Below are 12867 nucleotides of genomic sequence, written 5' to 3'. Positions count from 1 at the left end.
TGCGGAGGGCGCTGGCAGCCCCCCCTTGGAGGAGAGGACGGAGGCGAAACATCAAGGGCGCTGGCAACCCCCCCCGGAGTTGGAGCGGGGGGGGAAAACAAAACATCAAGGGCGCTGGCAAACCCCCCCCCCGGAGTTGGAGACGGGGTGGCAATGAACTACAGGAGGATGCTGGCAACCCTCCCCCCCCCTTTGGAACTGGAAACATCAAGAGTGGGAGACTTGCAACCAGGGTTGGGGCCAGGACCTGGTGGGAGATCTTTTCCCAGGCCTAGGATGCCCTTAAACTGTGATTGCGCGAGGGCTGGGGGCTTGAAACAACTGCCCCACTTCTTGCCCCATTTCTCTCTCCTTGTCTCCAGCGTCCCCTTTAACGATTGGGCCCAATTACATTAGCTGTTAGCCCGTAGGACTCACCGGCTTTGCTTATACCATCTAAACCCCCATTTATGAGAGGGCTATTCCATCTGAAATGGAAGGACGGTACATTACTGCATCCCATCGGCTGAGGGGGCTGGACATCAGTTGACCACAGTGAGAGGGTGGCCTGGATGTCGGGGCCCCTGGGGGCTGAACCGGGATGATTTTACATATATGTACTCTGTCAGCGGAGGGGACTTGACCACCGGACCAACCGCCGTGAGAGGGCGGTTTTTGGACCTGACCCCCGGACGCTGCCTGTTTCATTGGCCCATTGCTGCCATCTCACCACAAGAGGGGCCGACCAGCTGACCTAACCACCGTGAGAGGGTGGTAGGATCTATTGCCCCCCTTGGATTGTGGTCGTCTTGGTTCTGGACTTTGTCCCCTGTTGTGAGGGGACAGTGGACTTGGTCCTGTAAATATGTTCCTAGATCCCCCATTTCTTTGTCTTCTCCCCCGGTCCTTTTATAGACCCTTAGGATATGGTCGTGCTACCCGTTTGGTTAAGATGTACTCAGCGGCGGAACTTCTTGGTCTGCGAGACTCCCCCGTCTCGCAGGCTTGGCCCTCCACTCTATCGAGGGCCTACCTCGATGACGGGCTTTGGAACCCCGAGAGGTGGCATGCCACAAAGAGGGGGTTGTGGGATTTTTTAAAACTGTCTTTGTCCAAACTTTTAAGGGGTTCGGGGAGGGGGGTTGGACAGGGATTAGGGTTGTGGGTTTGGGGGATAACCCACTTAGGGGAGGGTCGGACCAGGCCAGGATGTGCGGCGGGGGGTGGGGGGGGTAACAGGGGGGGGGTCAAGCTTGTCCAGAATGTGTTTCCATCATTGGTACTGTGAGTGGGAGGGGTAGATATGGCGGGAGTAGGGGGCCATATCATGTTAAGGGAGCACGCACCCGCTGTCTTCAAGCGGTAGGGCGCTCCGGTCCCCATAGCTCCACTCGTTCTCCAGGTTGCATAGACCCTCAGGGCCCGGGCCTTCGACTGATGCTGTGCAACGCCAGGTCTGTAGTAAATAAAGCCCCCCTCATTTGGGATCTTATTCAGGAGGGGGGAGCGGACCTGGCGGGTATTACGGAGACCTGGTTGGGCCCGGAGGGAGGGGTCCCTCTGGTAGAAATGTGCCCACCAGGCTTCCACGCATTCCATCAGCCGAGGCCTCAGGGGAGGGGCGGGGGAGTAGCGGTTATTATTAGAGAAGGCCTTAGGCCGAGGGAGACCACTGTTCCTCAGACAGCCGGTTGTGAGTCCCACCTTGTGAAGTGGGGTCATGAGGTTCAGATGGGCTTGTTGATCACGTACCTGGCTCCCTGCCACGTGGCTGCAGCCCTGCCCGAGCTACTCAATGTTATCGCCGCGGTGGCGGCTGATACCCCCAGACTTATGGTCATGGGGGATTTCAACCTGCCGTCCGCGGGTGAGGCATCTGAGGTGGCTCGGGAGTTCATGGCTTCCATGACGGCCATGGACCTGACCCAGCTAATTTCTGGCCCTACGCACAGGGGGGGAAACACACTGGACCTGGTTTTTGTCTCTGGACAGTGGTTGAGTGATCTTGAGATAGGGGACATAGTCACTGAGCCCTTGTCATGGTCGGATCACTCTCTCCTTCGCCTTGACCTTCGAACCGTGGTACCCCGCCGCAGGGAGGCGGAACCGGTAAGATGGTACTGCCCCAGGCGCCTGATGGAACCTGATAGGTTCCAAAGGGAGCTTGGGCCAATCCCCGAGGATCTTGCACACGCCTCGACTGGAGACCTAGTGGCCACTTGGGATAGAGCGGCCGCTGGAGCTCTGGATCGAGTCATGCCTTTGCGGCCTCTGACCCGGCGCCGTACTCACCTGGCTCCTTGGTTTACTGAGGAGCTGAGGGAGATGAAGCGCCGGAAAAGACGCCTAGAGAGTAGTTGGAGGGCTAGTCTTTCTGAATCGGACCAGACACTGGTAAGATCTCATATTAAGAATTACCTAGTGTTTAGGGTGTTTAGGGTGACCCGCTCCCTGCTCCACCAGGAAGCGCGGGAGGACCCCTTGGAGGGAAGAGCCAAGGACTTTGTACAATATCTGCATGACAAAATCACTCAGATTCGGGAAGGTCTGGACTCCGACTGGGTAGGTCCAGCGAGGGTGACGGGGGCAGGTCTTGAGAAGGTTATCTGGGACGAGTTTGATCCTGTGACCCCAGATGACGTGGACAGGATTCTGGGTAGACTGAATGCAACCACATGTTTGTTGGACCCGTGTCCCTCCTGGTTAGTACTGGCTTCCCGGGAGGTGATGCGAGGCTGGCTCCAGGGGATTATAAATGCTTCATTGGGTGAGGGTGCCTTCCCCGCCGCCTTGAAGGAGGCGGTGGTGAGGCCTCTCCTCAAGAAGCCTTCCCTGGACCCGGCAGTATTGGCTAATTATCGTCCAGTCTCCAACCTTCACTTCGTTGCGAAGGTTGTCGAGAGTGTGGTTGCACGACAGTTTCCCCAGTACCTGGATGAAACGTCGTATCTAGATCCGTTCCAGTCGGGTTTCAGGCCTGGGTACAGCACGGAAACGGCATTGGTCGCGTTGGTTGATGATCTCTGGAGGGCTCGGGACAGGGGTTGCTCCTCTGTCTTGGTCCTGTTAGATCTCTCAGCGGCTTTTGATACCATCGACCATGGTATCATGCTGCACCGGTTGGAAGAGTTGGGGGTGGGAGGCACCATATTACGGTGGTTCTCCTCCTTTCTCTCCGACCGGTCGCAGTCTGTGTTGACAGGGGGGCAGAGATCGACCCTGAGGCCCCTCATATGTGGGGTGCCGCAGGGATCGGTCCTCTCGCCCCTTTTGTTCAACATTTATGTAAAGCCGCTGGGCGAGATCATCCATGGTTTCGGGGTGAAGTACCACCAGTACGCTGACGACACCCAGCTGTACATCTCCACCCCAGACCACCCCAACGATGCCCTTGAAGTGATGTCCCGGTGCCTGGAGGCCGTACGGATCTGGATGGGGAGGAACAGGCTCAGGCTCAACCCATCCAAGACTGAGTGGCTGTGGTTTCCGACGTCCCGATATAGTCAGCTGGCGCCATCGCTGACTATTGGGGGCGAATCATTGGCCCCCACGGAAAGGGCTCGCAACTTGGGCGTCCTCCTGGATTCACGGCTGTCTTTAGAAGAGCACTTGACGGCCGTGACCGGGAGGATTTTTCATCAGGTTCGCCTGATTCGCCAGTTGCGTCCCTTTCTAGATCGGGACTCCCTACACACGGTCACTCATGCCCTCGTCACCTCTCTTCTGGACTATTGTAACGCTCTCTACATGGGGCTCCCCTTGAGGTGCACTCGGAGGCTCCAACTGGCGCAGAGTGCGGCCGCGCGGGTGGTTATGGGAGCAACGTGGAGCTCCCATGTAACACCTCTCCTGCGCTAGCTGCACTGGCTCCCGGTGGTCTTCCGAGTGCGCTTCAAGGTTCTGGTTACCACCTTTAAAGCGCTCCATGGCTTAGGACCTGGTTATCTACGGGACCGCCTGCTACCACCAATAGCCTCCCACCGGCCAGTACGCTCCCATAGAGAGGGGCTCCTCCAGGTGCCGTCGGCCAAACAATGTCGACTGGCGGCCCCTAGGGGGAGAGCCTTCTCTGTGGGGGCACCTACGATCTGGAACGAGCTCCCCCCGGAGATACGGAGGATCCTGGATCTGCGCACCTTCCGCCGCGCGCTTAAAACGTTTTTATTTCATCAAGCTGGCCTGGCCTAAATCTTCTCCCTTTTAAAATTTTAAAATTTAAATTTTAAACACTAATTTTAATTTGTTTAATTATGGGATATTTTTAAAATTGAGCCAAATTGTTTAATCTGTTTTAATCTATTTTAAATTTTGTATTCCTGTGTTTTATTTTTTGGCTGTTCACCGCCCTGAGTCCTTCGGGAGAAGGGCAGTATAGAAATCTAATAAAATAATAAAATAATAATAATAACGTACCTGGCTCCCTGCCGCGTGGCAACGGCCCTGCTCGAGCTGCTCAACGTCATAGCTGAGGTGGCGGTTGGTACCCCCAGACTTCTAGTCATGGGGGATTTCAACCTGCCATCTATCAGTGAAACGTCTGAGGTGGCTCGAGAGTTCATGGCTTCCATGACGGCCATGGACCTTACTCAGTTAATTCATGACCCTACTCACACGGGTGGACGCACTCTGGACTTAGTTTTTGTCTCTGGTCAGTGGTCGAGTGGCCTTGATACAGGGGATATAGTCATCGAACCCTTGTCATGGTCTGACCACTCGCTCCTTTGACTGGACTTTCTAACCGCTACACCCCGCTGCAGGGAGGCGGAGCTGACCAGGTGGTTCCGCCCCAGGCGCCTGATGGATCCTGATAGGTTCCAGAAAGAGCTTGGGCCATTTCCTGAGACTCTGGCTCACGACTCGGCTGATGACCTGGTGGCCGCCTGGGATAGTGCGGCCGCTGGGGCTCTGGACCGCGTCGTGCCTTTGCGGCCTCTGACCTGGCACCAAACTCACCTAGCTCCTTGGTTCTCCGAGGAGCTGAGGGAGTTGAAGCGCCAGAAAAGACGCCTGGAGAGTAGTTGGAGGACCAGCCGCTCCGAATCCGACCGAACACTGGTGAGGTCTCATATTAAGACCTACCTAGCGGTGATAAAAGCGGCGAAATCTAGTTATTTTGCCGCTCTTATTGCGTCATCAGATAATCGCCCAGCCACCCTGTTTAGGGTGACTCGCTCCCTCCTCCATCTGGAAGCGCGGGATGATCCCTTGCAGGGTCGAGCTGAGGATTTTGTGCAGTATCTGTATGACAAGATCGGTCAGATTCGGGAAGGCCTGGCCTCTGACTGGGTAAGTCCGGACGGGATGACTGAGGCAGATCTTGAGAGTGTTATCTGGGAGGAGTTTGATCCTGTGGCTCCCGAGGACGTGGACAGGATCCTGGGACGGCTGAACGCGACCACATGTTTATTGGACCCGTGTCCCTCCTGATTGGTACTGGCTTCCCAGGAGGTTACACGAGGCTGGCTCCAGAGGATTGTTAATGCTTCTCTGAGTGAAGGGGTCCTGCTGGCTGCTTTGAAAGAAGCGGTGGTGAGGCCCCTCCTCAAGAAGCCCTCTCTGGATCTGGCTGTTTTGGCTAACTATCGTCCAGTCTCCAACCTTCGCTTTGTTGCGAAGGTTGTTGAGAGTGTGGTGGCGCGACAGCTTCCCCGGTACCTGGATGAAGCTGTCTATCTAGACCCGCTCCAGTCCGGCTTCCGACCTGGGTACAGCACAGAAACGGCATTGGTCGCGTTGGTGGATGATCTCTGGAAGGCTCGGGATAGGGGTTGCTCCTCTATCCTGGTCCTGTTAGATCTCTCAGCGGCTTTTGATACCATCGACCATGGTATCATGTTGCACCGGTTGAAGGGGCTGGGGGTGGGGGGCACCGTTCTGCGGTGGTTCTCCTCCTACCTCTGACCGGTCGCAATCTGTGTTGACAGGGGGGCAGCGGTCGACCCCGAGGCGCCTTGCGTGTGGGGTGCCACAAGGGTCGGTCCTCTCGCCCCTTCTGTTCAACATTTATGTAAAGCCGCTGGGTGAGATCATCCGTGGCTTTGGGGTGGAGTTCCATCAGTACGCTGACGACACTCAGCTGTACATCTCCACCCCAGGCCATCCCAACGATGCCCTTGAAGTGATGTCCCAGTGTCTGGAGGCCGTGCGGGCCTGGATGGGGAGAAACAGGCTCCGACTCAACCCTTCCAAGACCGAGTGGCTGTGGCTTCCGGCATCCCGATATAGCCAGCTGGTGCCATCGCTGGCTATTGGGGGCGAATCACTGGCCCCCACGGAGAGGGCTCGCAACTTAGGCGTCCTCCTGGATCCACGGTTGTCTTTAGAAGAGCACATGACGGCCGTGGCCAGGGGGGCTTTTTATCAGGTTCGCCTGATACGCCAGTTGCGCCCCTTTCTGGGTCGGGACTCCCTACGCACTGTCACTCAAGCACTCGTCACTTCCCGCCTGGACTACTGCAATGCTCTCTACATGGGGCTCCCCTTGGGGTGCACCCGGAGGCTGCAGTTAGTCCAGAATGCGGCCGCGCGGTGGATTATGGGAGCGATGGGGCGCTCACATATGACACCTCTCCTGTGCGAGCTGCACTGGCTTCCTGTGGTCTTCCGGGTGCGCTTCAAGGTGTTGGTGATCACCTTTAAAGCGCTCCATGGCTTAGGGCCGGGTTATCTGCGAGATCACCTTCTGCCGCCAAGAGCCTCCCACCGACCAGTTCGCTCGCACAGAGAGGGCCTCCTTAGGGTGCCGTCGGCCAGACAGTGTCGGCTGGCGACCCCCAGGGGGAGAGCCTTCTCTGTGGCAGCATCCACCCTCTGGAATGACCTACCCCCTGAGATACGCACGATATCAGACCTCCGGACTTTTCGTCGGGCCCTGAAAACACACCTATTCCATCTAGCTGGGCTGGCTTGATCCCATCCTCTCAGTTTTAATTGAATTTGGTTTTAATTGGGTTGTTTTTAATATCTTGGGCCGAAATTATTTGTTTTTTAAATTGTTTTTAAATTTTATATGCAATGTTTTATCTTGGCTGTACACCGCCCTGAGTCCCGCAGGAGAAGGGCGGTATAGAAATAAAATAAAATAAAATAATAATAATAATAATAATAATAATAATCCCCTCCGAGGAGCTCTACCTTGTCGTGGTGGAGGGGCTTGCGTGCTCTAGTGATCCTAAGGGCTATGCTGAACAGGTGCAACCATATCAGACAGACCTTAGGTGAAGGGCCAGACAAAATCTGCTCCACAACCCATTCAAACATGGTGAATACAGAAAAAATGAAATTTATGCCGGCTGAACCGTCGCCCGGATTAACAAGGGTTCCGTTGGATGCTATGGCTCCTGGGCATTCTACGCAAAATGAGTTACAGGGCTCAACTCCCTCTGCTAGGCAACCAGGGCATGGAGCTGACAAGCTACTGGAAGAAAAACCCAAAAAGCGAAAAATCTGGACCAGGGAAGAAAACACCTCTATTATGAAAGCTTACTATCAGTCTGAGCCAGCAAAACATGGATTTCAAAAAAGAATGTATCAGATTTGGAAGATGAACCATACGGACTGTGACACCAGTGAACAAAGGTTAATGGACCAACGACGTGTAATCCTAAACCACAAATTTTTCACTACAGAAGAATTAATAGCAATAGAAGAGAAAGCAATTAATGGTCTGAGTACAACAACAAAGAAGAGTAACATCAAGAATGATTTCCAGACTCAAAAGCAAATTGAGAAAGAAAGGGAAGAAGAGGATACTGAAATGGATGAAGATAAAGAACAAGGAAGCACTAAAGAACAAACACCAACAGATAGTGTTCAATTAGCTAGAAAAATAAAGCACCAAATGGAAGATGATGAAAGAACACGTTTGCCAAAGCTGAACCAAGTGAACCGGAAAGAATTGAGAAATGTACTAAAAAAGGTCAATGAGGCTGTGCAAACTATTCGAACCACTACATTAGCCGAAACTAACCAACTGATGTATGCAGCAGCTGTCATAACCACCAAAGAACTGGGGTTGAAAATACAAAAGAACCAAAGAGGCAAGAAGGGGAAGCCTAAGTGGAAAATTCGGTTAGAATTGAAGATCAAAAAAGTACGTGGAGATTTGAGCAACTTGAAGAACCTAAGGCAAGGTCAGCTAAAGAACAAGCAGGTCAAAAGCAGCCTGGAAGCAAGATACGATCTAAGGAATAAGGAGATTGCAGTAGTAATTGAAGAGCTGAAGCAGAGGGTTGTTGCCATCGCTGAAAAGATTAAAAGGTATGAAAACCGAGTAACTCAGTTCAAGGAAAACTCACAGTTCAGAGCAAATCAGCACCAGTTTTATAAGAATTTAGAAAATGGAAACGGAGTAACAACAAATGAAAAGCCTGATAAAGAGAAAGCTCTGAAATTCTGGAAGAATTTGTGGGAAAACAACAAGAAGCACAACAGAAATGCAAAATGGATCAAACAGGTTGAGGACTCTATTAAAGTGCATAAAATGGAAGACGTGAAAATAACAAAAGCAATGGTGCAAAGACAGTCAAGAAAAGTGAAGAACTGGAGTGCACCTGGACCGGATGAGCTGCATGGCTTCTGGTTAAAGGCACTTACAAGTCTGCACAAAAGATTGGCAACCCAGATGAACCAGATCCTAAAAACACCTGAAAATGATGGATGGATGACAACTGGAAGGACATTTTTGATCCAAAAAGATAAAGAAAAAGGAAAGGACCCTGGAAACTATAGGCCAATCACCTGCTTGCCAACAACATACAAGCTTCTTACTGGTATCATTGCAAACCAAATCTATGGATACCTGGAAAGAAATAACTTGCTTCCTGTAGAACAGAAAGGATGCTGCAAAAACTCAAGAGGAACAAAAGATCAATTGCTGATCGACAAGCTAATCCTAAAGAACTCAAAGAAAAGACGAACCAACCTGTTCATGGCTTGGATAGACTATAAGAAAGCATTTGATTCAGTTCCCCATAGCTGGATCAAGAAATGCCTGGAAATATTAGGCATCAGCAGCAACATACAAAAATTCATGGAATCTTCAATGAACCTCTGGAAAACAAAACTTATGGCTAATGAAGAAGAACTGGGTGAAGTTGAAATTAAACGAGGCATTTTCCAGGGCGATTCCCTTTCACCCCTACTTTTTATACTCTCAATGCTACCACTGACAATCATTTTGAAGAAGATGAACTGTGGATACGAACTTGCAAAGAAAGGACTGAAAATCTCGCACTTGATGTACATGGATGATTTGAAGCTGTTTGGTAAAACAAAAGCTGAACTGAATTTATTAATTGAAAACACAAAAGAATTCAGCCAAGACATTGGTATGTAGTTTGGAATTGACAAATGTGCAACAATAGCAACCAAAGCAGGCAAGATCATAAAAGAGGATGGAATAGAACTAGAGAATGAAGAAATGATAAAGGCAGTAAAATCAGAAGAAGGCTACAAGTACTTGGGGATTTTAGAAGCCTCTGACTTAATGCATAATAAAGTCAAGGAATTAACTTCAGCCAAGTACATTCGGCGAATTCGTAAGATATTAATGTCCAAATTGAGTGGAGGAAACATCATAAAAGCCATAAATACCTGGGCTATACCTGTGATTAGATACTCTGCAGGAATAATTGACTGGACCCAGATAGAGTTAGACAATTTGGACAGAAAAACAAGGAAGCTTATGACAATGAATCATGCCTTGCACCCTAAAAGTGATGTTGACCGATTATATTTACCAAGAGCAGAGGGTGGTCGAGGACTCCTACAAGTAAAGCAGACTGTGGAAGAAGAAAAATGCAGCTTGAATGATTACATCCAGAAAAGTGAAGAACCAATGATTAAGGAAGTAAATAAAGGAGGCCTTTTAAAGACAACTAAAACAAAAGCAGAATATAAGAAAGAAGTAATTGAGCAGCAAGCTGAAAATTGGAAACACAAAGCTCTGCATGGCCAATACTTGAAAAGTATTGAAGGCAAAGCTGACCAGAAACTAACTTGGAACTGGTTAAGATCAGGAGTACTGAAAAAAGAAACTGAAAGCTTTATTTTGGCAGCTCAAGAACAAGCCCTAGCCACAAACTGTATGAAGGCAAAAATTCAACATGTTACCACCAACAGCAAATGCCGCCTCTGCAATGAGAAAGATGAGACAGTCGACCACCTGATCAGTGGGTGCAGCAAAATTTCACAAACTGACTACCTACAACGCCATGACCGTGTTGCTAAAATCATTCACTGGAAATTGTGCCAGAAGTTTGGATTTGAGTACAGCAAAAACCACTGGGAACATCAGGTTGAGAAAGTTTTAGAGAATGAGAAACTCAAGATCTTGTGGGACTTTAGGATTCAGACCGACAGGCACTTGGTCCACAACACACCTGACATAACAATAGTTGAAAAGAAAAAAGTATGGTTCATTGACATTGCAATACCTGGTGATGCACGAATTGAAGATAAGCAGCAAGAAAAAATCACAAAATACCGGGACTTACAAATTGAAGTTGAGCGACTGTGGAAAAAGAAATCGTGTGTTGTCCCGATTGTAATTGGAGCCCTCGGAGCAATACCCAAAGGGCTACCCCGCTATTTAGAAATTCTAAATTTGCCGGACTTGAACATTTTGACTCTACAAAAAACCACCTTACTCGGAACAGCTTACATCCTCCGACGATACCTTAACAGTTCCTAGGTCCTTGGTTAGGACTCGAGCTGCTGAGCTATTAACCAGCCTCAAAGGCTGTGAATCTCACTAAAGATTAACCAATAAATAATAATAATAATAATAATAATAATAATAATAATAATAATAATAATAATAATGGGACAGGCCGCAGGAGCTGCCTTTTATGCTGGTTCTGTGGGCATGGCTTGGTGGGGGTCATTTGACTGAGTGGGCATGGCCAACTTGATGTCACTCACAGCAAGGTGCCGCCCCACCAAGCCACGCCCACAGAACTGGTAGTAGAAAATTTGAATCCCACCAGTGTGGAGTAACCACCATTTGAGGAGACAGGCTGCTCCTTCTGTGGCTTCAGAGCTCAAAGGAAATTCCTCTTTAATTCAAGTTAGGATCTCAAAATTCCGCTTGGGTCACGCCTGGGGTCAGGGAGAAAAATCCCACTCCTCCCCCCTTCCTGGACTGGAAGGCTGCTGTCCCTCCCCAGGTGTCTCTTCTTTAATAGACCAAGTTCCCTTAACCACTCTGGGTAGGATTTGGTAGCCTCTAAGCTTTCCCCATCTTTTTTATTTTATTTTATTTTTTATTTATTATTAAAATTGTCCCATCTCACCTCAAAGCACCTCTGGGTGGCTTACAACATTAAAAGTGTGTATATGTATGTATGTGCATATGCATACTGTGTGCGCAATTATTAGGTGAGTAAGTATTTTGACCAAATCATCGTTTTAATGCATATTTTCCATCTCAAAGCTGTATAAACTGGAATGCTTAGTGCATTCCAAAGGTGTCAGCTTTGGAAGCCATATTAGCACCAGAAGCTTCCACGCTGCCACCTTCTTGTGTGTGGGAAAGTAGGAGGGGGGATTTAATAGAGGGAATGTAGTTAGACAAAATAGCATTCTTCTTTTCGGTCAAGGTCATGACAGTCCTGCATCTGGAGAAGGAGTGGTTGGAGTGATGTCTCGAGATGGGATGGATGGTGATTGGACCATGTGATGGATGCAGGGGATGGATTTGGGGTTTTTGGTTTACTGAGGGAAAACCCGGAACTCTCAGATTTGGGTTTTCCCAGATGTGCCAGTATACCTAGCCTGTTTCCCCCAAAATAAGACATCCCCTGATAATAAGCCCAAACAGGTTTTTGAGTGCATGGCAATAAAGCCAAGCGCTTATTTCAGGGTTTAAAAAAATATAAGACAGGGACTTATTTTGGGGAAACATGGTACTCTAATAAAGGGAACTTTGAGAAAGTGCTTGTCTCGGAAGTTTTAATTGGAGTTATTTATTTATTTATTTATAAATAAATAAATAATTGGAGTTGGGTTTTTCCTGAACGCTGACAGCAGGGGTATCAAACTCGCAACATGTTGTCGTCACATGACGTATTGCTTTTCCCCCTTCGCTAAAGCGGAGATGGGTATGGCCAGCATGTGAAGCATCTGGCTGGTGGGCCGCAAGTTTGACATCTCTGGCTTAATGGATATAAGGAGATCAGGTGATGTGCATTTGTGTAATGAGGAAGGGTGTGGCCTAAGGAGATCAACAGCCTATATCAAGCTGTGCATAATTATTAGGCAGTTTCTTTTCCTCAGGCAAAATGGGCCAAAAAAGAGATTTAACCGACTCTGAAAGGTCAAAAATTGTACAAAGTCTTTCAGAGGGATGCAGAACTCTTGAAATTGCTAAGATATTGGGGCGTGATCACAGAACCATCAAACGCTTTGTTGCAAATACTCAACATCATTGCAAGAAACGTGTTGAGAAAAAAAGACACAAATTAACTGCCAAAGATTTGAGAAGATTCAAACTGAAACTACTAGGAATCCATTATCCTCCAGTGCTGTCATATTCCAGAACTGCAACCTACCTGGATTGCCCAGAAGTACAATATGTTCTTGTACTTCAGCCCAAGGTGTACATGGCCAAGGTAGGGAAGGCTGAAACCCCGACCACCACTGAACAAGGTACATAGGTTGAAATGGCAAGACTGGGCCAAGAAATATCTGAAGACAGATTCTGCAAAGGTTTTATGGACTGAGGAGATGAGTGACTCTTGAGGGACCAGATGGATGGATTAGAGTTAGGGACCCTAGGGCTGGATCAGTAACGGGCACAGAGCTCCACTGACTCTGACACCATCAAGGTGGAGGTGGAGTACTGGTATGGGCTGGTATTGTGAAAGATGACCTAGTTGGACCTTTTCG

At 49.4% G+C, this 12867-nt stretch overlaps 1 protein-coding gene across 4 annotated transcripts in view; it reads right to left on the bottom strand.

The window, feature by feature from the left end:
• The window catches only part of SPPL2B (signal peptide peptidase like 2B), a 30412-nt gene that overhangs the window by 11160 nt on the left and 6385 nt on the right, over window positions 1-12867 (bottom strand). The window lies entirely within an intron of this gene.

The sequence above is a fragment of the Pantherophis guttatus genome, chromosome 1 (assembly GCF_059756535.1).
Source record: "Pantherophis guttatus breed Tessera chromosome 1, ASM5975653v1, whole genome shotgun sequence".
NCBI classification, from domain to species: Eukaryota; Metazoa; Chordata; class Lepidosauria; order Squamata; family Colubridae; genus Pantherophis; species Pantherophis guttatus.
The sequence above is the reverse complement of the archived record's forward strand: the minus strand, read 5'-3'. Positions and strand labels throughout refer to the sequence as shown.